Raw genomic sequence first — 26,449 nt, 5'->3', positions numbered from 1 at the left:
ACATTTGTAAATACACTGTTGACCATCCCTTACACCTTAACCCACCCTTAAACCTACCCATGCCACCAAACCTGTCCATAACCCAACCTCTATCCCAACTCAAAAGCACCACAAGTGTTCTCAAATACATTATAAACACAGTAAGTATATTGTATTTATTTTTTGATGTAAGTACATAGTAGTTAAGGACACTTAATATAAAGTGGGACCGATTATTGGTAGATCACTTTTGCTCTCAGAACACTACTTTCGATGCCACTGAAGTAATTCTAAAGTTGATGGTTTAACAGCTGGATTCAAGCCTCTGTTTTTTTTTATGCCAAAATGTTGCTTTAGAAAAAAAATAGCTTATCAAGTACTTATCAAAACTAAATAAAAAAATTAATGAACATAATAAATAAATGTATGTTTTTTTATTTTATTTAATAGAAATCAAGCTATTGGCAATTCAGTCATATTGTCACTTTAGAATTATAAGGTTCTATCTGCCATTTTTGTTAAAATTTAGTTATTGGCATATTCTTATTAAATGACAACTTATTTACATTGTGGGATGTTTTTTTAAGTTGTTTACATTTTAATACTTTTTATTAAAAAAACAAAAAAGGTTTATTAACAAAGTTTAACTTTAGTTTGGCTCTATAAGGTTCTTTATGTGAGCCAATCAGTATTTAGTATGCACACACGAAGACCAATCAGGATTAAAAAAATGTTGTCATTCCACCAGACTGCTCCGTTGACAGTGGCAAAAACCAGAAAGAAAGACAAAATCCGAATTGACTAAATAATGTTGCACCACACACAAGTAAAAAAAAAAAAAAAACATCACTGTTGACCATTTTAAAGACAATCTTGTCAAGGACAGTGGTCTAAATTTAAATTCTAAAGTCTAAATTCCATTAAGTTTTTCCATTAAGTTATTTTTTTACATTGTTTTCATTTTGTTTTTTAATTACAACAATACATATTACCATAACATGAATAATATAAATATTAACATTTACATGAAATTAACATCTGTTCTGGACAAAATATTTAGCACAACCTTGTATGCTTAATTTGAACGAGAAAAAATATTCATCCTAAAACATTAAATAAATGTTTCAGAAAGCAAAACTATTACATTCTCAAGCATCAACACATTGCTACAACAGCCATTTTTTTAATAATTAATAAGCAGACTGATTGTATTTCTTGAAAAGTAACACCTCAATGAATGATCTGCCAGATAGAACCTTATAATTACAAGTGGAAAATGGGTTTTTAGGATTTGAGGGTTCTATCTGCATTTGCAATGTTTTTTTTATCCTAGTTTGCAAATTTAAGAGAACTTTGGTCATTTACATTTAGAGTACATTTAGGGTCTCTGTCATGTTAATGGATGCATATTGTTTGCTATATGGAATGCAAAAACTTTGAAGCTCAATATCTCAAAATCATTTAGAATGCATATAGAGGCAACAACATGCAGACTTGTCAAAGTCACGATTAGAGACAACATTAAAATTACAAAATAAAAAAATTACATTAGGCAAAGCAGTGGCGCAGTAGTTAGTGCTGTCGCCTCACACCAAGAAGGTCGATGGGTCGCTGGTTCGAGCCTCGGCTTGGTTGGCGTTTCTGTGTGGAGTTTGCATGATCTCCCTGCATTCGCGTGAGTTTCCTACGGGTGCTCCGGTTTACCCCACAGTCCAAAGACATGCGGTACAGGTGAATTGGGTAGGCTAAATTGTCCGTAGAGTATGAGTGTGTGTGTGTGTGTGAATGTGTGTGTGGATGTTTCCCAGAGATTGCTTGCGGCTGGAAGGGCATCTGCTGCGTAAAAATGTGCTGGATAAGTTGGCGGTTCATTCCGCTGTGGCGACCCCGGATTAATAAAGGGACTAAGCTGACAAGAAAATGAATGAAAAAATTACATTAAAATTACAAAATATATAAAACATTGCTCTGGATCACGTAATGTAATAATTGTAATAATAAATTTAATAATTTGCCTATTGGATTTACCCGTAACTCTACTGCTGTAGAGAAATACATCAGAGCCAGCTGTAGATTCCAAAATTAAAAGAAAAAAAAAGTTTACAGGAAGGATATTCTCGGCAGAATACATCAGTGCTGATTCAGGCCTATGAAGTACAACGTGACTTAAAACTTCTATTTAAACAAAAACTACATGTATTTCTTTTTTCTTTTTTTTCGCTTGAAAGATCATGTTCTTCATCTTTACTGTCTTTTTTGTTGTTGTTGTATTGGCTATGCAAGTAGTGCTGTAGGACCACAAATGTGCAAGAAAATGCATTGCAAATCAGTTGGATAGAAAATAAGCTATTAAAGTACGAGACCAAAGATTGTCAATATGTTTTGAATTTGTCTGCTGAGTCTCAGCAAACTGAAATTATTGAATTGCTTTTGCACCCTTGATCAAGGTGTTTATGTCCAAATGACACCCGGAGAGCAGTCCCTGTAATAAAAGCACAGGAAATCATCTCTGGTAAATAACCATTTTCCCCATGTCTCTTTATTTCAATTGCGCAGACATTTGTGCCAATCAACTGCATGGAAACACTTAAAAAATACTGCAGCTCTTGGCCTGAAAACATAATCAATGCTCATCAGGGGGTCCCACAAATCATGGCTTGTGCTCAACACACTGAGCTGAAACTGCTATTATTTATTCATTTCCTCATATATTCAGAGCTGTAGTTGGAAGAAAGCGGAGCAGTAGTGCATTAATGCAGGACGCCAGCCTGGCTATGGTAATGCTGCATATAAATGTTGCTCTTAGCCACTTCATGTGTGCACATGAAGAAAGTTATAGACCTGGACTGTCTGCACCCCAACCATGAGACCCCTCTGGGCCTGCGGTGCTTTCTCTGCTGTTGGGTTTCTGCTCGAGTCGGCAAATGCCTTTTAGCATGGGTCCAGCAATCCCCTAAAGACTTGTTTGTTTTTGCACTCATTATTTATTTACTGCAAAGACTCAGAATTAGGTAATTGGGCACACAAACTGAATGCCAAGGTGGATAGGAGCCTTAATGTGAAAATAATCTGTAAAACCAGTGCAGTTTTTAGAGTCCAGTCCCATTAGAATCACATGTCAAACTTGAGTATTTTAGATGCTTTTTCACAGCAAGTCTTTTCTTGCTCTTAGTATGTCTGTGTATTGTTTAATATTTGAAGAGTCAGCACCCTATAAGAATACAAATCATGTCTCTTGCAGAACTGATATTTTAGGTGAGCATTTTTTGTAGCAAGTGTGGTTTGTAGTGTTCTTTTATTTACTGGACGGTGCTGCAAGGATTCAATCTTAAAGCTTCATATCATGCTTTCAAGAACAAATAAAGTTGTGTGTGTGTGTGTACACTCTCAGAAAAAAATGATACAATGTTGTACCAAAAAGGTACAAACCCATGTCACTGGGGCAGTACCTTAAGAAAAAGAAACAAATTCGTACCATTCCAGTTTGTACCTTTAAGGACATGATTTGTACCATGAGAAACCAAAATGTACCTTTGGTTTTTAAAACCTGTAGATACAATATTGTATCAAATCTGATCCATGAAGGTACCATTACAGTGACAGGACACTGTACTTAACAGTGTCAAATAGGTTTGGAGTTATTTGTATGAGACTATTATTATTATTATTTTGTATACAAAATATAGCTGTCGCACAGTATCGGTGTTATTTCCATCCCAACACTGTAATGTCGCTTTAAAAAGTTTGCGTGAAAGATTATTTAGGTGGTTTCCATGAAAATGAACAGTGACATCCAAGTACATGTTCAAGATGGAGGGAATTTAAATTGTCATCGACAACACATGAAGAATAATCAAGGTAAATATTGCTTGATAAGGAAATTCATTTTTTCCATGTCATTTCCAAACATGCTTTACCTTCAAAAAGTGTTTTTAAAAACCAAACAAAATTAAAGTAAAAAAAAGTATTTTGGATACATGAAATGCTAGTATCAATTTAAAGCTAATCAGTAGAGCTATCTTTTACTTTTTTCACAATAAACTGTTGAAATGTCATTTACACCACAGTCATTTCTATCACCACACATATTATATATATATATATATATATATATATATATATATATATATATATATATATATATATATATATATATATATATATATATATTAAAAGTATATATTAAAAGTCTTTATCACATATTAAAAGTGTATTCACATTGTATGAGTTTATGCTCTATTTAATATACAAATTCAATTCATTTTTTTTCTAATAAGCTCTTAACCAAATTGATATTAAATTTTAGAGTGTGACAGGTGTACAATTCAGCGTTTGGTCCAAAGTGACTAATTTATTTTATTGACAAATGTATAATTATTGTACATATTGTGGAAGGATTGGTTAAACTAGATACAAAACGTATCTTAGACAATGTTTGACTGCCTTAATTTATTTCATTTTGAAATAAAAGGTGTATATTGAAATTTGGGGGAAATGACACAACTAGACTGAACCAGAAATAAGAATATAGCTGACTGTTTTGTATAGGAATAAATTACATAAATTATATACAAATATTTGTAAATCATGTAATCACAAAGTAATAAATAATTCTATGTTATCTTTATTGCACAGTTGCAATAAGAAACGTGTCTATTCAGTTGTGTTCTTGCTTATATAAACAATGGTTGCTGTTTTCTCAGGAGGGACATTAAATTCAGTATGATGTAGTTTAGCTTATGCCCTCAAATCTTCAGAAAATAGGAACCGTGAGTTTCTCATTTACTTTAATCTATTAATCTGCATTGCTGTGCTACAGCATACATACGCCATCATCTTCAGGCAGGTTGCATAATTAATACTCATTAATAACTGAGAGAAGAAATAAAGATAACAAACAAAATGATGATGCATCTTGCCTGGCTATGCTGCGCTGTGACTTCAGACTGCTTTGCAAATTAATTGAGATAGATAACCTGTCAGTAATAAAGGAATATGATTCCCCCGCCTAACGAAGCAGTTGGTAGAGATTATAAATTAGTGTGGCATGCGCAATGTGACGGCAATTCGGTGATATGTAGAAAATAGCGCATACGTCTCATTATGATGCATTAGGCATTTTATATCTGAGTAGTTCTCCTGTTTGATTGATATGACTTATGTTCTGAATAAAATTGGTGCGACTCACACCAGTTGGTTTGCATCAAGACATTTCATGGCTAAGTGAGCGACACAGCTGATAAAAACTTTCATCTTCATTGCAAAAATGTTGTATTAGCTGGAGTTGAAACCCACATTTGCGGTCAGGCTGGAGTCCTGTGCTTTGGTCACGCTCCAACTGTGGCCAAATTGGATGAAATTTCTGTTGCCACAGTTTTAAATTTGAGTTTAACACCGTGTAACAGTGGGGCCATAGTCTATGAGAGGTTTGAATGATTAAGTCATTTAATTTATAAATGATTAAAATTAGCAGCTGATGCTCTGAATGGCTTCAGTCTGACTCAATTTATCACGCTGAAATGTCTTCTACAATACGAGAAGCAAATGATTAAGATGACTGGTATTTTTTGGCGTATTGTTTAGGAAAGTGGCTAAACTAATGCTGAGTTCAGACTGCATGATTTTCAAACTAGTCGTGTCACAGATGTTTTCACACTGCATGACTATCTGGGCTAGCGTTTCGTCGCTGCTTTGTTTACACTGCAAGATGGATCGGCGACATGGACATTCACATTGCATGACTTTACTATAGGGAGAATCGCCGACAACTTCGTCCAAACTACGTCTCACAGCCAAAAACATGTAGTATATCTTACATAATGAGAAAGAAGCCTTTAATGGGGTAGAAAATGTACATATTTGCTCACCTGGGTTTAAAGGGAATTAGCCATTTCTCCTCAACTTAAGTTTATAATAAACTAATTTCTTTCTGTATGAAACGTCAAACAGACACGGTTGCTCCTGAGTCCTGTCAAACCTCCACTAGTTTTTCCTCCATTTCGTGGGTCCAAATAAACCGAAAAAGAGCGCTTTTAACTTCTCCCCCAGCCTCCCGCTGGCCTGCAGCAGGTATACGCACACGCACACACAAGTGAAAGCTGCTCTCTCATTGGCTGTAGGCAATGGCTGATGTTATTTTCAGTCAAAACTCTATTCATAGGCATGATTTGAATCATGAATGATTTGAAGATATTTAGCATGCCAGATATCTCACAGGCATCGGCGACTCATCGGCGATTCTCTCAGATCGCGTCTTTGATCGTTCATACTGTGTGATTATCACTCACGTGCACGAGCACCGATTTGCCTGTGATTTCAGGCATTTGTCGGCGATTTCTCAAAACCTGTCGGCGAGCCAAAATCGGGGTTAAAATAAATAATAAACTAACCATATGATTGTGTTAGCTCACATTGCCAGTTTTGTGGTGAACAATTCATTTGTGCATATCAATAAAAAATGCTTGCCCTTCTAATAATTGAAATCTAAAAGTGCACTTCTTTTTTTTTTTTTTTTTTTTTAGTTGTCGTATTATGTATATCTTAAGAAGAGTTTGTGGCTTAAGAAATGTTTATAAAGAGGTGTCTGTTCAGCCTGATCTCACGAGAAAACGTAAGTATTTTACGTTTTGCCAGTTTAGTGGCTAATTCGTACGAATTCGTACGAGTTCAGTCGTACGAAATGGTACGATTTTAAAAAGGAGGCGTGGCACCTGACCCCACCCCTAACCCCAACCGTCATTGGGGGATAAGCAAATCGTACTAAATTGTATGAATTAGATCGTACGAATTCATACGAATTAGCCACTAAATGAAAAAGTTACGAATTGCCGTGAGATTGTATTGGTCTGTTAGGTTGTAATAACCTACCCCAAACACTTTTCACCACCTTTTGAATGAAATGACTACTTAACTACATCCATTCAGCTTGCAGTAGAAAAAAAACAAGCTATGCCCACTGTTTTGCCATTTAATGTTCCGTTTTTCTAGGAATAGCATCACTTTATGGGGGAAAAAAAGGGTTAATGGTTAATGTGGACTTTAAACTTAAAGGGCTCTATTTTAAGGATCTAGGCACAAAGTCTAAAGCACATGGCGCAAAGCATTAAGAGCATGTCCGAATCTACTTTTGCTATTTTAAGGATGAAAAAATACACTCTGGTCTAACAGGGTGTGCTTATTCTCTTAATGGTTAATTGGTGTGTTTTGAATATAACATGCATTAAACCAATCAGAGTCACATCTCCCATTCCCTTTAAGAGTCAGTTGTGCCGCACCATGACGCATTTGCTATTAACATGGCAGACTTTGTAAGCGGAAAAACTAAATGCTTCACTAGCGAGAAAACAGTTAAAAAGAATATCTGTGCGAGGATAAAAAAGGGCTCCTCCATTCGACCTTCTCTTCATTTACTCCTTTACCTTACTCTTTAACTTTCGTGGATAAGGAAACGGTGGACGTTGCTCCACTGAAAACATCCATTAGCTTACATATTTAACTTCATTTGTTAGGTGCAAACATTCAGTTCTAATTTCCAGCAAACTAATAAATGAACAATAATTACGAAGTGTGGTCAGTTATATCCAAGCACACGTCCGCAGCAGAAATCGAGACTCATCAGACCAGGCAACGTTTTTTCAATCTTCTATTGTTCTATTTTGGTGAGCCTGTGCGAGTTGTGCTCTCAGTTTTCAAGTGGCACCCCGTGTGGTCTTCTGCTGCTATAGCCCATCTGCCTCAAAGTTGGAAGTGTTGTGCATTCAGAGATGTTCTTCTGCATAACGAGTTGTTATTTGAGTTACTGTTACTTCTATCAATTCGAACCAGTCTGGCCATTCTCCCCTGGCCTCTGGCATCAACAAGGCATTTGCACTTAGAACTACCGCTCACTGGATATTTTCTGTTTTTCAGACCATTCTCTGTAAACCCTAGAAAGTTTCTCGCAGTTTCTGACATACTCAGATCAGCCAACAACCAGACCACATTCAAAGTCACTTGAATCACCTTACTTGCTATCTGATTGGCTGATTATAAATTTGCGTTAATGAGCAGTTGGACATGTGTACCTAATAAAGTGAGTGTGTATTTAACAGTTCAGAGTTCATCTTATGTCAGATTTGAGGCTCAAATGTTCATTCATTCATTCATTTTCTTGTCGGTTTAGTCGCTTTTTTAATCAGGGGTCGCCACAGTGGAATGAACCGCCAACTTATCCAGCAAGTTTTTACGCAGCGGATGCCCTTCTAGCCGCAATCCATCTCCGGGAAACATCCACACACACATTCACACACACTCATAATACACTACAGATAATTTAGCCTACCCAATTCACCGCATGTCTTTGGACTGTGGGGGAACCCGGAGCACCCTGAGGAAACCCACGCGAAGGCAGGGAGAACATGCAAACTCCACACAGAAAGGCCAACTGAGACGAGGTTCAAACCAGCAACCCACCTTCTTGCTGTGAGGCGACAGCACTACCTACTGCGCCACATTCGAAAATGTCTTGAATTTAAATGTTTTCTTGCAATTCTGACTTTATGTATCTCAAAATGAAAAAGCGTTATAAAAATGAGATATAAAAACTAATTTAGCACTTCTGAGTTTGTTTCAGAATTGAGAATTAATTTCTTAAAGTTCACATTTTTTGGATTTCCTGCAGTTCTGACTTGATTCAGGAGTATCTACTTGCATATCTAGGAAGTCTCTCTATTAGTTTGTAAGTTAAAACTTGGCTGCTTTTCTGAAAACAAATCTCAGTAGTAAAATAAAATTGTGAAATAAATTGTTTACTTTTTCAATGTCTGCAACGAGCTTAGAAAAATAATATTTTGAGTTATTATGTCTTCACGGTTCCCAACAGTCTCTCTGCCCAAAATACCATGAAATGAGTCACGAAAGTCGCTTTGCAAGCTTGGTGTTTAACAAAAGGTGATGCAAACTGGAAAACTGCAAGTAGAAGTGGAAAAAACAGATTTACCAGAAATAGATACACTGATTCTACCTAGATTGACCGGTATATTATCATTAGCAGCGAGGATGTTCAGTGTTGCTTAGTTACTGAATCACTGAGCCAAGGCGATGCTCCCTGTTCCGTTTTTCATGCATTCCTGATTGGTTTGCACCTAGAGACTAATGAGAGGTTAAATCAGGATGTGATGGGTGTCGTGTGCCCGAATTCCCAGAAGGGATCCTGCCCCATTTATGTAAGATCAGATAAAGCCAGTAAGTAGCATTTCTGAGTTGATGTCACTTTTACACTATTAAACGCTGAGAGTGAATCATAATAAAAGGTCTCTTTGTCTCCAGCTAAAAAAAGGAAACATGTTGTTTGTATCATTATCAGGGAATATACACAAATGAAAACTACACACAGCAAGTAAGTGCGTCTATTATCAAAGGGAATTGCCTTTATTTAATATCACAATATAACTGTTTACAGTTTCATAGGAAGGGGAGATTGGTGGTTAGTTGTCATTCATTTAACCAAATTCAGTGTAAAAGGCACAGTATGTAGGACTTTTTCCATGAAAATATCCAAATTCTTGCTAGAACAATGTTGCATATTTTACTTATACGTTATCTTAAAAGTTTAGAAGAATGTTCAATTATAAAGAAATTATCAATTTAGAATAAGTGTGGCAAAATAAAAGCTTTGCTGCTTTTATCTTTCATTAGCAGTTGCTTCAATGCTCTTATTTCACTTCAACTGCTTTACTCTGCTTTATACTGCCATGATAATACATTTTGAATACTTACATACTGTCAGTCAGTGTAGCTGTTAGCTGTATCAGTTAAAGCTACAACATACCGTTAATGCTAGAAACTACTGTATGCATGTAATAGACCAATCAATTTTAACAAATAAAAATATCACAGGTTGTGGCCTACAATCCACAGCTTTGTCTATTATGGTTGGAGCTGCTTCTTCTTTGAGTTTTTAGCTGAATTCAGCACTGTACACTGGTGAAATTTTAGAAGGTGTCCTTTGTCAAATGCTAGAGCTATATATCTGTTTTATAATTCTCTGGAACATAATTAAAAAATGTAACTGTATCCACTTCTCTTTTTGTGTTGTGTCCTTTGAAAACCCAAATACAGAAACCGAAGTATAGCTCTGTGAAAATAGCAGCGTTTGGACAGCATTTTAGCTTTCTCTGCTATAACATTACAGCGCCTCTGGCAATACCCCTGCGGTGTATGCGCGAGGTCAATGCACGTAACCTAAAGGGTTTGTGATCGCATTAACCCGGATGTAATTTTTCGTTGTCCTCAAACTTCATTTGCTGTAGGCTTTGCTAAGCTATCTCTGTAAAAGACAATGTCTCCATTTGCATGGAACATTGAGCTTATTACATTAAGAGATGTTGTTTATATTCAAACAGATACAGTTTAAATTATGCTATTGTAGTGGACCACCCCTTTAAAAGTTTGTTAAATTGGACAAACTGTTTTTGTTGTTTTTTTTTGTTTTTTTTGTGGCAGTATAAGGAATTTAGGGAGCTAATAACAAAATTAACAACAATTACTCATGGACTATCCCTTGGCTTAGGACCTGGTTTATCAGGGACTACCACAGGGAAATAAACCACCAATTACTCTCACACATTACTATTACAACTACAATTACTGTACTTATTAAAATGGGCAGAACGGTGGTTAGAGCCTCGGTTGGGTTAGTTGGCATTTCTGTGTGGAGTTTGCATGTTCTCCCTGTTTTCATATGGGTTTCCTCCGGGTTCTCCGGTTTCCCCCACAAGTCCAAAGATATCTGCTATAGATAAATTAGGTAAGTTAAATTGTCCATTGTGTATGTGTGTATTTTCCGGTCCTCCACATTGGGGGTTGAGCGTTGGGCTAACGACCCACCTCGTAAAACTTAGATGTTATGAAGCACCAACATGGTGCGGCCACATATCAGCTTTGATATAAACAGCCCTGGGAGTAAATAAGTATACTTAATAAAATATAAAATACAATACAATATTTATTTGTAAAACACATTTAGAAATATAACCAAAGTTGACCAAAGTGCTGTATAAAGGAGTAGAAAAGGTGTAAAAAAAAAAAAATAAGAAAATAGGGAAAAAAGCAAACAAGATTTGAAATGAATCAGTAAAGCAATACTGGAATGAGCAGTCAAAAAGTATTAAAAGCTGGAGAAAATAGTTATTACTTTAAAGTAGTTTTAACACAGAAATAGAGGGGGATAGTCATATATGAAGCGGCAAAATGTTTAGGACCAGCAATTGCAAACATCACGTCATTTTTTATAGTTATATCTAGGCACGGTGAGTAAGTTTATTCTAAAATAACAACCTTTACTACAGAATGACTGAGATCTAGCACTTCTGACAAATGGTTCCTTCTCCTGATTTCATTTTAAGTCACCATTAGTCTGATCATGTCTCAAATCAGTAGTCAGTAGATTTTTCAATAATTGTATGAATTAATTTCCTTCTTTAATCATATGAATCATCATTTTTTAATCATATCATATTTATTTAGCATTTGTTTAATTACAGAGCATCAACATAGCTTGGTCTGTAGATTCCTTAAACACCAGGAAGAAAATAATAAGCTAAAATAAATGCTTGTAAATGTATCCTGCTAGCCTGAAATGAACTTATGGATGACGCACAGTTTTAAAGCATCTCTCCAGTGCTGTTGACACAGAAAGTTACAGTAGGTGCTTGCTAACAACACAGAAGCACACCTGACATCTGACATTATCCTTGGTAATAACAAATGAGAGCTTCGCAATTTGTGAGAGCCTCATCTCCTTTTTAGAAAATAGAAAAGAAAATTACGGCAACGAACAGAAAGGGTTCATTTCTCTTACACAGGCAAAGTTTAGTTATCAAACTGAAAAGTTCATGGAGATTTTTTTTCTTTGTGATTGTGTGCAAACATTTTTATTCACATAAATGAGCTCATTGGGTAATTTAGATTACAACTGGTTTCTGTCCGCCTGCCCTAGACCCAGACAAAGGTTAACTATCAGAGTTAATGAGACGAGTGTAAAAACCTGACACTGTTCTGCTCAATTCATCATTGAGCTATGAGTAAACACTTTTTAATGACCTCTGATCCAGCCGTCTATTGTAAAAGTGCCATCTGGTGGACTGGCAGAATGACATATCATCTCAAATAATAGATGAACAGCGGGATAAATTCTGGGGTTTAGCTGGATTTGAGAGTTGAAAGTGTTGCTGCTGAGATTAATGCTTCAGTCAGAGTCTCGTAAGGACTTTAAATCTACAGCTGTGAAGCAAAATTAATTCATAATCAAAGAATGACATGTTTAACCTCTCTTCACTGTTTCAGCCATGTTCTGTGATCAACATTAGGTCAATTGAGTATAGAAGAATATATGGAAAATATCAGGGAAACATGTTTATAGCTTGACAAACCTTGCCATTCTAGAAAACATTAGGCAGGCATTTTTTCACATTTTATGCACATTTTTTGGGATATATTTTTTGGGGGGATACATATATTTTTAGGATAATGAATTTAAAACAAACTGATGGAAATTTCAAGATGTGCATTACTTTTGAAAATAGCCAGTCAAATTTTTTTTTACTAAATTACAGATACATTTTTATAAGAATAGACATGCATATATGTGAATAAACTATGCTTAAAATTGAATAAATGAATACTTATTGAATAAATTTCATGAAGTGCAACAGTTGGCCTATAACTATCAGCTGATAACCACTGATAACGGCCATTCAATTGAATGAGAACATTCTAATCAAATAATAAATTGATCATTTAAGCTATTTTTTTATTTACAACTGAGATTGATTTTTTATTTTTTTTTGTAATCCAATGGATGTATGGATGTGTGAATAAACTTTGAGCATGTTAATTGATGTGCAACAATTACAGATACAATATTCACTGAATACAGTGTGATAAACTAGGAAAACACTTGCATTAAATAATTTTTTTTGTAAATCTAGGAATGCTACTCAAGATCAGTGTTGGAAAAGAGTACTGAAAATCATACATGAGTAAATGTACCATTACTTGGCTAAAAATGTAGTGCAGGTATAAAAGTATCTGTTGTAAATATTACTCAAAGTATTAGTAAAAAGTAGCCTTTGCAAAAATACTCAAGAGTAGTGACTATTATGCTGTGAAACGCTCATGCATTTACATGTGATTTGTGAATTTAGTCAATGCCCAGCAGGCACACAACATCATAAGACTTTAATATAAGAATAAATTTAGGCTGTGATGTCAGGTGACCAGAATTCAATGTCTAGCCACTGTCTAAGGACAATGTAATTTTGATGTCCAATAATGATGTCAAATGACGTTGATATTTCGTTGATTTGTGTTGAAAAGTGACCAAAATCCAACATTGAGCCAACATCTTAAACCAACGTCATATTGACATCAAATACTGACATTTATTCGTCAAGTATGCCAACTAAAAACCAACATCTGATAGACGTCATAGTGGTAACGCCCACACAACGTCAACCTGTAACTAGGGTTGGGTACCGAAACCTGGTGCCATTATGGCACCAGTACCTTTGGAACCGGTTTACACCGGATCGAATCAGCATATGAATTTCGGTGCCTAATTTCGGTGCTGCGACAGGATCCTAAAGCAGGTCACACACCAGAAGCGCCACTCGGCAACGCGCAGCACCATGCATTTTAGAATTTGCAAGTCAGCGGCTGTCCACAGCACCCAGCCACGACTCATGACTGTTCATATTTCTGCCATGCAACAAAGCGCCATCTGAACAGTTTCATTTTAAATAACATGTGAATATGCACGTCTGGTGTGTGATACTATCAACTGTCATGTGCTCGCCGTGCCGCGGTTCTGAGCAGCGCATACGCTGTGTGACGCCCTTAAGAAGCGTAAAGGGATGCATTTAAGGCACCAATGGTACACGTTGTGTCACACCATCTCTAAATGTTTAATTCTAAACAGCTTTGAGGGATACGGATGTCAGCGATGTCAGGTGTTTGTTGTTGTTGCTTTGAGAAGGCAAAGTGCACAGCATGGCGCATGCGGCGAACGACTCAGTTCATCAACATGCATGATCGTGTTCATCTAATTTGCTTAAACTAAGCATTCTAAACTATATTTTACAAGCAAGGATTCTGACTCACCAACATGCAGATGTTTTACAAAAGTTGCATGTAAGGGAGAAACACGTCAAACTTATGAAATGTAAGGGCTCGTGGAATCTTAAAGGTGAGGAATGGACTGTCTTTGACAGCTTGTGACATCATTTGGCATACATCTGAGTACGTTTACATGGACAACAATACTCTGATATTAATATGATTAAGATAATACTCTGATCACGAGTCTACTATGTAAACATAGGTTTTTGATTATCTTAAATGACCACAGAAAAACATCCATGATACATTCATGATAGATCCACTAAAAATGTACTCAAATAAAAGTAAAAGTATACATTTTTAGAACTACTTAGTACATTACAATTCCTGAGAAAAACTACTTAATTACAGTAGTTTGAGTATTTGTAATTTGTTACTTTACACCACTGATCAAAATACAGTAGGCTTGGGCGGTATCCAAATTTTGATACCGTCAAACCGCCTCCATATTTTACCCCGGTATCCGGTATTACCGGCGTAATAAAAAAAATTATGACGTAAGGCTCAGACAGCATCACCAAACTGTTGGCTTAAGCCTAAACCATTCAGAAACTGAATACATTCTATGCGACCTTAGGCTCGCGGTCAGAGAGAGAGAGAGAGAGAGAGAGAAAGAGAGAGAGAGAGAGAGAGAGAGAGAGAGAGAGCGCAAAGCGACCAAAGCACCTCTCTCTCTCTCTCTCTCTCTCTCTATATCTCTCTTTCTTTTACACATGCACACACACACACATCTCTCCCGTGATTTATTCAGAAATTTACTCCCACACCATAAGAAATCTGGCCGGCTCCCGCGGAACAGCAGCGGGAATGCAGAGCTGTAATCGGGCAATAAAAATTATACCCGATAGGTCCCGAGTCCGACAGGTACATTTTGATTGACAGCTTTATACAGCGCGAACCCGTTCACAGCCCGACATTACAATGTGCTCATGCACACAGCTCTAATGCATTTTTTTCAAGAATGAGTCATTTAAATGTTTTAACATCATTTATTCGTAACAAGCGTAGACTATAGGCCACTTGAAAGTTGGAACAAAGAAATAAAATTGATGAAGTCCTACAGCTTTAACATCGTAACATCTCAGCACTCTATAGGTCTAGGTACATGCACTTAGCCTTTAAATTAGCCTACACACCAATGAAAAGAAATCTTGCTTAACAAATCAAATTAAAATAAACTCTAAATGGTGACGGGTATTTTGGCAATAACGAAATTAAGATAAAGGCTGTGCAAGTTGTTTCTCCACTTCTCTTCACAATCTGGCATTAAGGCGGCGGTGAAGCTGAATAATAAAAGAATAATGCCACCATTAGCCTGTATACTCTGTCTACATTATGATTATATGGTTTAATTAATATTTATTTATAATTTAAAAACCCTTTACGCACCAAGATTAGGCTACGTGTGTTTGTGGAGGAACATTATTAAATCCACTGCCTTTAGCGCAGTCTCTCACTCATGGTGCGTCCAGCAGCTGAACACCCTTTCCTGCGGCTGCAGGTCGAGATGCAGAGTTCTGAAGTTTTGGGTAGGATTGTTTTTTCATCTTCTACCAGTCAGGAACATGCATTTAATTTTCCATGACAGCAGTTTCACTTTAGCGAATGGCCTCTTCTTTTTACCTGTCAGCTTGCGGTTTAGGGCTCTACCGTAATACGCAGTGTATGAGCGACCGCGAAATACCTGCGGCTGGAATAACCGCTCCTTATGAGCTAGTGACTGGCTTGACCACCGTCAAAATTTGCTTTTTTACTACTTCATCATCATTTGTTTCACCTTTGCAGGGATGGATTTTAATGCAGGGATTTGGATTTTTTCGGGTCTCGCCGGGTTCGGGCAAAGATCTTTAGCTCTAATGCAGACCTCTCGTTCATATTAACCACGTCTCCCTTCTGTTCAGTCGAAACAACCAAACTGCAGGACACTTTGAAGCGCGACTCGTCACGTCTCCTCTCCCCATCCCTCTACCCCTCTCTCCCTCCCTCTCCCTCTTCCTCTCCCTCTCTCCTCCACACTGTCCCGTGATGACAACCACACATACGTTTTTGTAGGCATTAAATAAAAGATATTTAATATTTTATGACGGTATAACGGTATTGAAACTGACACCGTTGCTATTTTTAGATCCCGCGGTATACCATAATACCGTAATACCGCCCAAGCCTAAAATACAGTATCATATAAGCAAATCTGATTAGCATACATGTATATAGAAGATTATTACAGCAAATGGTAATACTTTATTTATTAGCACATTATTTGGTAACACGTCATTTTAAGCAACAATTCATACAATTCTCTACTTGCTTATTACCTGACTATTGTTTATAAATTAACTGTTTATAAGCGCTTATAGATATTATCTTACTTTACATCCCTATTCCTACCCAATACCTAAACTCAACCATTACCTTAAAACAATCCTTAAAATCAGATAATTAGTAGTATACTGAGCTAAATTTTTAATTTGTTATTGTTTTGATAATACCATGGGTTGTACATTAAAATAAAGCATAACATGCAGATGTTTTTTTAATAAATAATTTTCCTGACATTGTATTCTACAAAAAAATAAAAATAAAAGTTTTGGCTGTTTTCATAATTATATAGGGATAAAAAGTGATTCTAAAAAACTCTTTAATAAAAACATTCAATTCTAAAGTCAAACAAATGAAACAAATGAGTTGTGAACCTGACTTCATCCAATCTCTATGTTTTTGGGGCTAGAAATAAATTAATTAGAAACAAAGTCGAGAGACGTGCTCTATAGGTGAATTGAGTATACAAAATTGCCTGTAGTGTATGAGTCTGTGTGAGAATGAGTGTGTATGGGTGTTTCCCATACTGGGTTGGGGGTGGAAGAGCATACACTACATAGAACATATGTTGGAGTAGTTGGCGGTTTATCCGCTGTGGCGACCTCTAAAATAGCGACTAAGCTGAAGGAAAATTTATGAATTATTATCACTATTTTATCACATTATTATTATTATTATTATTATTATTATTATTATTATTATCATCCTATTCACTTGCACTATCTTACCTTAAAAACTTACATTCATACTTCTGTATGTCAGAACTTTCTATAGCTCCTTGACAGCTGAACTGGAAATAAAATAAGAGGTAGATATTATTCTATCCCAAAATGACCTCACATGTCCCTGGATCCTGTCAAAGGAGCTTCATCAGATGCTGTTGAAAACCGCTCCACAGAAACACAGCACCATTCATACCTGCAAAACACATTGTTTGCTCACTTCTCTGCTGGCTCGGCCCGCTGGGTAAGCGAGCAGAAGCAGTGATTTGGCCTCAGCATGGAGAGGTTGGTTTAGTAGGGGAAAACTTTAGGTTTGGCTCTATTTACTCTCCAGCTGTTTCAGCTCACAGACCAGAGCTTGGGTTGGGGTCTTATAGTTATTCCATTGCCTCTGGTTGTTTTAACAGTTTTTGATTGTTAAAGAGAGAATTTTTTGCTCTTTTTTCCTATTACCTTAAATGTGTATGGGAAAAGACATTGCAGTTTGCAGAGTCCACAATAATTGTTTTGTTCGTTTTACTCAGTTTATTTAGTTTAAATGCCAATGGAAAATTATTTAAATCTTGACTTGACTTGAAATGTTCTCCAGATATTGATAGCAATCAAAGAAATACATATAAAAAGAAAGCAAATCTAATTAGTTTACAAGCTAGGTTATGTGTAATAACATACAAATGACACAGGAAAAAAGTATTGAACAATGAAGAAAGTTAGGTGTAGAAAGGCAGTGAAAACCCAGACAGCAGCTGAAATCTCTTAATAGTAATTTAGCAGCGCTCTGCCCTTTGTCATTGTAAAATAAAAATTAGCGGCTTCAGGCCAACCACTAAATTACCAGAATTAAAAAATAAAATTAAAAATTAAACCAGAGTGGACATTTCAGCAAGACAATGATCCAAAACACAGCCAAGGAAACTTACATGCTTTCAGACAAAGAAAATCAAGCTGTAGAATGGCCCAGCCCATCACCTGACTTGAAAATACTAAATAAAGATCAGTTTGGATAGACAAAACCCACAGAACCATCAAGGTTTTTATACTCTGTTGAAGTCTGTAAAAAACTCACACCTGAGCAATGCACATGACTCATACAATATAAAGTATTAAATTAGTTTTAGTAGTTCAGTACTTTCTCCTTGTGTCGTTCTGTTGTTATTACATGACTGATTTTTGTTTTTTTTATACATTAATGCTTGTATTCAACAGGTCCTTTTGTGAATAATATTATTACCATGTAAAATAGCTGTTTTCTTTTAAATGTATTTTCCATTATTTTACTTGGAGTAAGCATCTATAATAAATAGAAATGCTGAAAAGAAGTGTTATATCTCTCTCTTTTAGCAAAAAGTTATATGTGAAGCATTAACTTTATATTAAGGGTGTACTCGCAATAGGCTTTCTGAACAGTGACCCACATTTAACCTCATTTAAGTGTGAATGCTCCGAATTGGGCTCAAATACGGTGCAGTTGTAAGAGGTGTGCCTGAGTGTCATCCGGCTGGGCTTTGGAGTGGTGTGAGTGCGTAGTGCGCCTCAGCATGAAACTGACATTTTAGGCAAGCTATTCAAATGAATATTAATGAATCTTATTTTACATGCATATGGTACTAGTATCTCTTTATGTTAATAAATGTTTTATTAACACAAACTCCTATAGTTTTATGAGCTCATCAAAATGAGGACTATTTATGCTTTTTAAGTCCCTAATAAACAACTATTAAATCGTCAGTTATGTTCTAAACAGAAAAAAGGAAATAAATGACAGACTGATTCAAAATAAAAAAATATATATATTAATTTCATGATACAAAAGTGAAACTGTACAACTTGATCAAATAGAAATGAACTGTTTGCATCTTTAAAAAGTACATTTTAAACATTGCTGAAGAAAAGGAATGTTAAAGCACAAATTGTTTTGTACATTAAACAGATTTGAAAAAACAGTATGATAAATAATTTAATGTGTATCTTAAGCTGTTGTTGGTCTGAATTCCATCCTCATAATGTTGAGACCAACACAGGCCCCACTCAGAAGCTTATATTTAGTGTCTTGACTTAAAAGCCAATGCATTTCAGATTGTGAACAAACTAGCTAAGCACTGTATTTTCTCCATCCACCACACAGGAATATGATAGAGACTGACAGCGAGAAAGCAGCACCCATACTCAATAACAGCCTGCTTACGGATCTGCCAGTCAAATGTCAGAGCACCAGCAGCATGTAATTCACTTCAACTGATTTTCACACCTTCTGACCTGATCCCGGGTCACCTGTAAACTTTGAAGTCTCCACTTTGTCTCTTTGTGGGAAAATGTTCAGTTTGTGTTTGTGCAGTGTACTGTATGTTGATGGCTTCAGGAGTTCAGCACAGGTGTTGTGGATTTGTTCTTCAGTTTATTGAGGTTTTTCTTCCTCCGCTTTAGGGATTTATCTAGAACTCCAGAAAATCTAAACTGTAGATGGTCATGTCTCGAGCTAGACCTTTAAGCCGCATTTACACTCCATGGTTCATGTGACCAAGCGCTAATTAATTCCTTCTATCTGTCACAGATTGAACTCTGCAAAAAATATACACTACCTGACAAAAAAGTCTTGTTGCCTATTCAAGTTTTAGGAACAACAAATAATAACTTAACTTCTAGTTGATATTAGGAGTGGACAATGTGAAAGGCAAGGATATCTAGATTACACTTATTTTACTAAAATAAAATATGATCATACCTTGATTTTTAATTATATTATTAGAACAGTAAGGTCTGTCTTTGCTGAGACAAAAGTCTTGTCACTTAACAGAAATAATGTATAGAATAGAATATAAAGTCATGGTGCAGTGGAAAAAGAATGAATATTGTGTATGACTCCCATGAGCTTGGAGGACTGCATCTATACATCTTTGCAATGACTCATTTAACTTATTAATAAAGTCTTCTGGAATGGTAAAAGAAGGTGTTCTTGCAGGACTCTCTTTGTTCATCAAGATTCTCTAGATTCATTAAAAATGCCTGCTCCTTCATTTTACCCCAGACATGCTCAATAATAATATCTGGTGACTGGGCTGGCCAATCCTGGAGCACCTTGACCTTTTTTTTTCTGGAACTTTGATGTGGAGGCTGAAGTATGACAATGGGTGCTATCCTGCTGAAGAATTTGGTTTGTAATGTAATGGGCAGCACAAATGTCTTAAAACCTCGGGTTGTTGATGTTGCCATCCACTTTCACATAACCCAATACTGAGTGTAAAACCAAACAAACTATTTTTCCTTCATCAAACTTGACTGATTTCTGTGAGAGTCTTGGGTCCATGCTGGTTCGAATAGGGCTTGTGCAGTATTTTTGATGCAGTTCAACAGATGATTCATTGAAAAATCTACTTTCTGATACTTTTCCAAATGATCAACTAAAAGTCAAGGTTTAAATTTGGTACTTTTACAGCTGGGATTAACAACAGGTTGTCAGGTAGTGTATACTTTGTACCAACTTAAAATAATTACTATAATTTGTTACATCTAAATATTAGATTTTCAATGTATATTTCAGCTTTGGTTCAATTTTTTACATTTATTTTAGTCTAAATTTAAACAAAAAATGCAAATTTATAGTGGTCAAGAAAAAAAACATTCACAAAAAGTAAAAAAAAAATTAGTTTTTTCAATCCTTTGGCACAATGTGGATTTTTATTTTGGAAAAACAATGTTTTTACCCTTGCATCAAAGTATAATTTTATATTGAGCCAACTTTAGAAATTACTGTAATTTATTACAGCAAAATATATCAATTTTCCTCAAATTATTGTTTTGACTTGAATTATTTTTTATGTTAATTAAAAAATGTATTCCGCCCAAGGAAAAAAAAAATGATATCCACTCGATGGTAAAATATTGTTTTTATAGAGATAAAGAGATAAAGAGATAAAGTAAAAATACTACTAAATAAAAATAATTCTTTGGATTTTACCTACATGAATAAAACAGACTGTATGCTAATTCTAAAAATGTACATTTCTGAAAAACACAAATTATTTAGCCAGAGGTACATATAGCTGCATTTCATCTTTAAAATGAACACTACAGGGCAGTATGACACTGTTACTTTTTACGCTTACCAGCTAACCGTTTACCTCCATATTGACAGCTTTTCTGCTGTTACCAGTTTGTCCGGTAGCTCAACAAGTATGTTGGTGAACTTGAGATGCAGAATGGAGTTGACTGTGAAAAAACAGCGTTCAAGTCCGGTGAAGAACAGTTCTAGAAAGTGGGTAGGACAAAAACAAAAGCTAAAAAATAAAATAAAGAAGTAAATAACAGGTTGAGAATGTGGTAAAATCTGAAAATATGGTTAAAATCAGAGGGCTTTTCTTTTTCTGGACTGCTTTTTAAAAACTGCGGTTGGGTTTAGGGAAGGGCGCGGGCGGATCAATCACTGCTTTTTAAAACACTATTTGTTGGGTTTAGGGAAGAGACAGGGTGGGGGGATTGGCCGGTTGGTCAGTCAGTAAGTCAGTCAGTCGACAGCAGCCTCTGGTGGATTTACTTGAGAACAGCAGGCATAAATGCCACTTGAGAGAAATTTAAGATCTGATAAAAAAGCGTACACAGCCGCCTCTGGTGGATTCGTTAAAACAAAATTGCAAAAAGATATGGGACGTATTTTGCTCTCTCCCGAAATGTATGTAGGGGTACGTAATAAAAATGAGCCTGGATTGGTTTATTATCAGAAACAACAAAAAAAAAAAATCACTTAATCCAATATAAAATGTTCTATGAATGAAAGACACAGTAGTTTCTTTTTTTCAGTGAATATGGCCACAGAGGCATTATTATGAGAGGGGTATAAGAGTGACTGAGTGCATATGGTCCTGGCATGTTGAGGGCTGAAACATTATTGTTGTGATGTGTGTATACCTGCATGCTGTGCACAATATTCATATGCTAGCGGTTTTAACAAGCTATGGGAATCAACACACCCACATGTCTGCATAGACGCCTTGTCATAGGCACAGCACAGCATGCACGCAAATTTGGGTGATTGTGTTGGTTGTTTAAGAACAATGCTAAATGCTAATTGGCAGTGAGGGAGAGCGTTCTCAGTGGAGAGGAGCAAGAGAGAGTTAAGTGTGTTGAGCGTGACAAAAAAAAATACAAAAACAAAATCAGGTTACCAAAAAAGGAGGAGGAAAGAAAAAATAAAACTTAAAGGATAAGAATTTCTTACACTTTTTTCCTGAAATTTTTCTGCATTTGTCTTGTGATAGATAGATAGATAGATAGATAGATAGAGAGAGAGAGAGAGAGAGAGAGAGAGAGAGAGAGAGAGCGAGAGAGAGAGAGAGAGAGAGAGAGAGAGACTTTTTTTGACTTTTAAGGTCTCTTTATTACAAAAAACGTTTTAGCTAAAAACAATTTAGCTAATTAAAAAATACATGACATCTTAAAAAAACAAAAACATTTTTTTCTTTTTTTGCTGATACTTACAAATAAATATTTAGAACATTTTCAGAGTCAGCATGACAGATACACTGATTTACACCCCATTTGTAATTAAACATTGCCAGATCATTTACCATCTTGTAAAACCCATACTCTACATTAATGCGAGATTTTATTAGTCCTTTTACAATTAAAAAAGCATCAGTTGAACCTTTGTCATTTAATTTACTTTTTCTTGACAGCCAAATTGCCATCTTTGCTTGCCCGAATAAAAAGTTTAATAGAACATGATGCTCTCTTCGATTTTTATTGTATTTAGGTCCATAAATAAACATTGCAGGTGTAAAGGCCTCTCCAAGTTTTTGGCACCATTCTTCTAGTTGATAAAATATTGGTTGTAGTCTTTTACAATTAAGGAATAAATGGAAAACAGTTTCTGGTTCTCCACAAAAAGGACAGCCCTCCCCTATCTGAGGATCAAGGCGCGCTCTATAACAGTTTGTAGTAACAATACAGTGTACAATCCTCCACTGCAAGTCTCCAGTTCTTTTTTCAATTGGAGGCTTATATAGAGATCTCCAACAGCCTTTTGGGGAGGCATTTGGTCCAATTGTCTCTTTCCATTTGGTCTCTCTCACACTCTGTAGTTGAAACAAGTTTGAGGTTTTCACACACATCACATAGATTGATTTCTTTCCAGCAATGCTAAAAAGTCTTGGTTCTGGTGTTTTAAACGATAATAAACTGTTTTCTGTTTCTGACCAAGTTCTTGTGTTGGCTGATATAACCAGCTCTGGGAATGCAGGAATTGTATTCTCTCCATTGTTGGTTACTAAAGACAAAATGTAATCCGATGGTAATGACTCGACTATCTGAGTCAACAATTTTCCTGTTGCCCGAACAGATCTCATTCCCAGTTTGGATGCTAGATCCTCGGCAGTAATCCAGCCATCCTCAGAAACAAAGTGTCCAATTTTAAATATATTTGCAGTCTTCAAAGCTTTTCTTAGAGCAAGTGAATTGAGAATGTCCAGATCAAGAGCAGGATTGTAAAGTAGGGGTTCTTCTCTTGACCACAGCCTTTTTACACCATTGTGCTCTCTAGAGAACCTAAAAAGAGTCCATGACCTCAACATTGACCTGTAAAAAGGTGTCAGTCCAGACAGGTCTAATTTATTAGTATCCATTAAAAACAAGTGGCGGTCTAGACCCATTTGTCCTGCTCTTCTCAGGATAGCACAGGCTACTCCGGCCCAGCTTACATTTTCTCCATACAAAAGTCTTTGGGTTGTTTGTAGTCGAAAAGCTTTTACTCTAGACATTATATCCACCAAACCTTGTCCTCCTTCCTGTAGGGGTAAATACAGGGTAGCTGCCTTCAACCAGTGTTGTCCCGTCCAAAAGAAATCCACCAGAAGCTGTTGAATTATTTTCACCATGTCCTCTGGGGGGTCCAATATCATCATTTTGTGCCACAATGAAGATGCGACTAAGTTATTGCAGACCAACACTCTCCCTCTGTAGGACAACTGGGGTATTAGCCATTTCCAGTGACACAAACGAGCACACACTTTTTCTTTTAAGCCCTCCCAATTCTTTTTCTTATATTCATCAGTTCCTAAAAATACTCCTAAATATTTAAAACCTTCTTTTCCCCACTTTAAACCACAAGGTAGCATAGGACTATTAAAATCTCGCCCACACCATAAGGCATCACTTTTTTCCCAATTAACATTGGCTGACGATGCTTTACTATAGCACTCCAAAACTTCCTTTAAAACCCGAACATCCTCATTATTTCTGATTAAAACTGTGACATCATCTGCATATGCAGAAAGTTTAACAGTAGATTTAAAATCTAACGTTTTAATCTCCAGTCCTGTCAATTTTTCTCTTAGTTTGCAGAGCAATGGCTCAATGACCAGGCTGTAGAGCTGGCCAGAGAGAGGACACCCCTGTCTTATTCCTCTTTGCACCTTTACAGGAACACTTAAACCTCCAGCAACTTTAATCATGCATGTTGCTCCTTTATACAACAGTTGTATTTTTGAAATAAAACCATCACCAAATCCAAAAGCTCTTAAGGTGTCAAAAAGGAAAGTGTGGTCAACTCTGTCAAAGGCCTTTTCTTGATCTATTGACAAAAAACCTAGATCTAACTCATTGTATGAAACAACATCATAAGCATCCCGAATCAAATGCAGATTATCTGTAATAGATCTTTTCATAATACAATATGACTGATCTTTATGTATAATTGTATTTAGTTCCAGATTTAATCTATTTGACAAACATTTTGAAAAGATTTTGTAATCCGAACTTAAGATTGCAACAGGTTTCCAATTTTTTAAAAGAGTTAAGTCACCTTTTTTTGGGAGCAATGTTAAAACAGCTCTCTGACAACTCAAAGGGAGAACACCTTTGCAAACACATTCTTGTAGTACTTCAAATACATCTTTTCCTAATTCAGCCCAGAATGCCTTATAAAATTCAGCAGGCAGTCCATCCAACCCTGGTGTTCGTCCTGTGGAAAGCCCCTTAACTGCAGCAGTGACTTCCTCAAAAGTAATATCAGCCTCAAGCAAAAGTTTAAGTTCTGGAGTTAAAACTGGGAGATCCTCCAAAAGAAGTCTCCTGCATTCCTCATTAGAAGGTTCAGAGGCATATAAATCAGAATAAAAATTTACAGCAAGTCTGCGCATTGTTATTGGGTCTGAAGTGTTGTGTCCATTATTATCTTTTAAAAAATGCATCAGTTTTTCTTGTCCCTTTTTTCGTTCTAAACTAAAAAAAAAAGAAGAAGGTCCATCCATATCTCTTATTTTTAAAAAACGACTCCTTATCAGGGCTCCTTTAACCTTTTCATTTAAAAATGAACTCAACTTCTTCTTTTTCTCAGTCCATCTATCTTGAAGAGTCAGGGTATCATTTTCACTCATGCTCTTTTCAATGTCAATGATTTCATTTTCTAACCACTCCAAAGTTTTCTTTAAAACCAATGAGGAATGAGATGTATATTGCTGACAAAAACTACGGATATGAGCTTTCCCCACTTCCCACCAATCAATAATGTTTTCAAAACAAAATTTTTCCATTTTCCAGGTCTCCCAAAAAACTTTAAAATTCTGGCAAAAATTTTTATCTTCAAGAAGTTTGACATTAAAATGCCAGTAATAACTCTTATGTTTTCTCTCTACCAGCATACAGTCAATTGTTATTAATTTATGATCTGAAAAACATATAGGGATAATTGATGCATTAGCAACCTTGTTTCTTCCAGTATGTGAAATATAAAATCTATCTAATCGAGCTCCAGACACTTTTCTATTACTGATTTTTATCCAAGTATATTAATATTTCTCTAATGGGTTATGTTCTCTCCAAACATCAGAAAAGCAAAAATTTTTTATTATATTTTCTAAAAACGCAGCTGATTGTAAATGAGGTTCTTCTCCATTTCTGTCTTGAATAAAGTTTAATGTGCAATTCCAATCTCCCCCTAATATAGCAATGTCACCCTCGTGTTGTTGTTTAAATATGTGCTCTAATTTAGTGAAGAACTGTATCCTGTCTGCTCCTCCATTAGGGGCATAAACATTTACAAAAAAGAAGAAGAAACCCATTATTTCAGCTCTTATAACCAATAACCTGCCAGGAATTTCTTCCTTTTTTGACAGGACTTTTACTTTTAATGTGGGGGAAAAAAGTACAGCCACTCCAGCACTTAGATTAGTTCCATGACTAAGGATTTTCTCCCCTTTCCACCATAATCCCCAATCAACCTCATTATCCATACAACTATGAGTTTCTTGTAGCATCACCACACTCAACTCTTTTAACTTTAT

General features: G+C 35.9%; 1 protein-coding gene and 1 long non-coding RNA gene across 5 annotated transcripts in view; one reads left to right on the top strand and one right to left on the bottom strand.

Moving 5' to 3' along the window:
- The window catches only part of cntnap2a (contactin associated protein 2a), a 760,628-nt gene that overhangs the window by 575,209 nt on the left and 158,970 nt on the right, over positions 1 to 26,449 (top strand).
- LOC110438351 (uncharacterized) overlaps positions 1 to 26,449 on the bottom strand; it is a 29,614-nt gene that overhangs the window by 1,671 nt on the left and 1,494 nt on the right. The gene's annotated exons all lie outside the window — the stretch shown is intronic.

The sequence above is a fragment of the Danio rerio genome, chromosome 24, assembly GCF_049306965.1.
Source record: "Danio rerio strain Tuebingen ecotype United States chromosome 24, GRCz12tu, whole genome shotgun sequence".
In the NCBI taxonomy this organism is placed as follows: domain Eukaryota; kingdom Metazoa; phylum Chordata; class Actinopteri; order Cypriniformes; family Danionidae; genus Danio; species Danio rerio.
The sequence above is the reverse complement of the archived record's forward strand: the minus strand, read 5'-3'. Positions and strand labels throughout refer to the sequence as shown.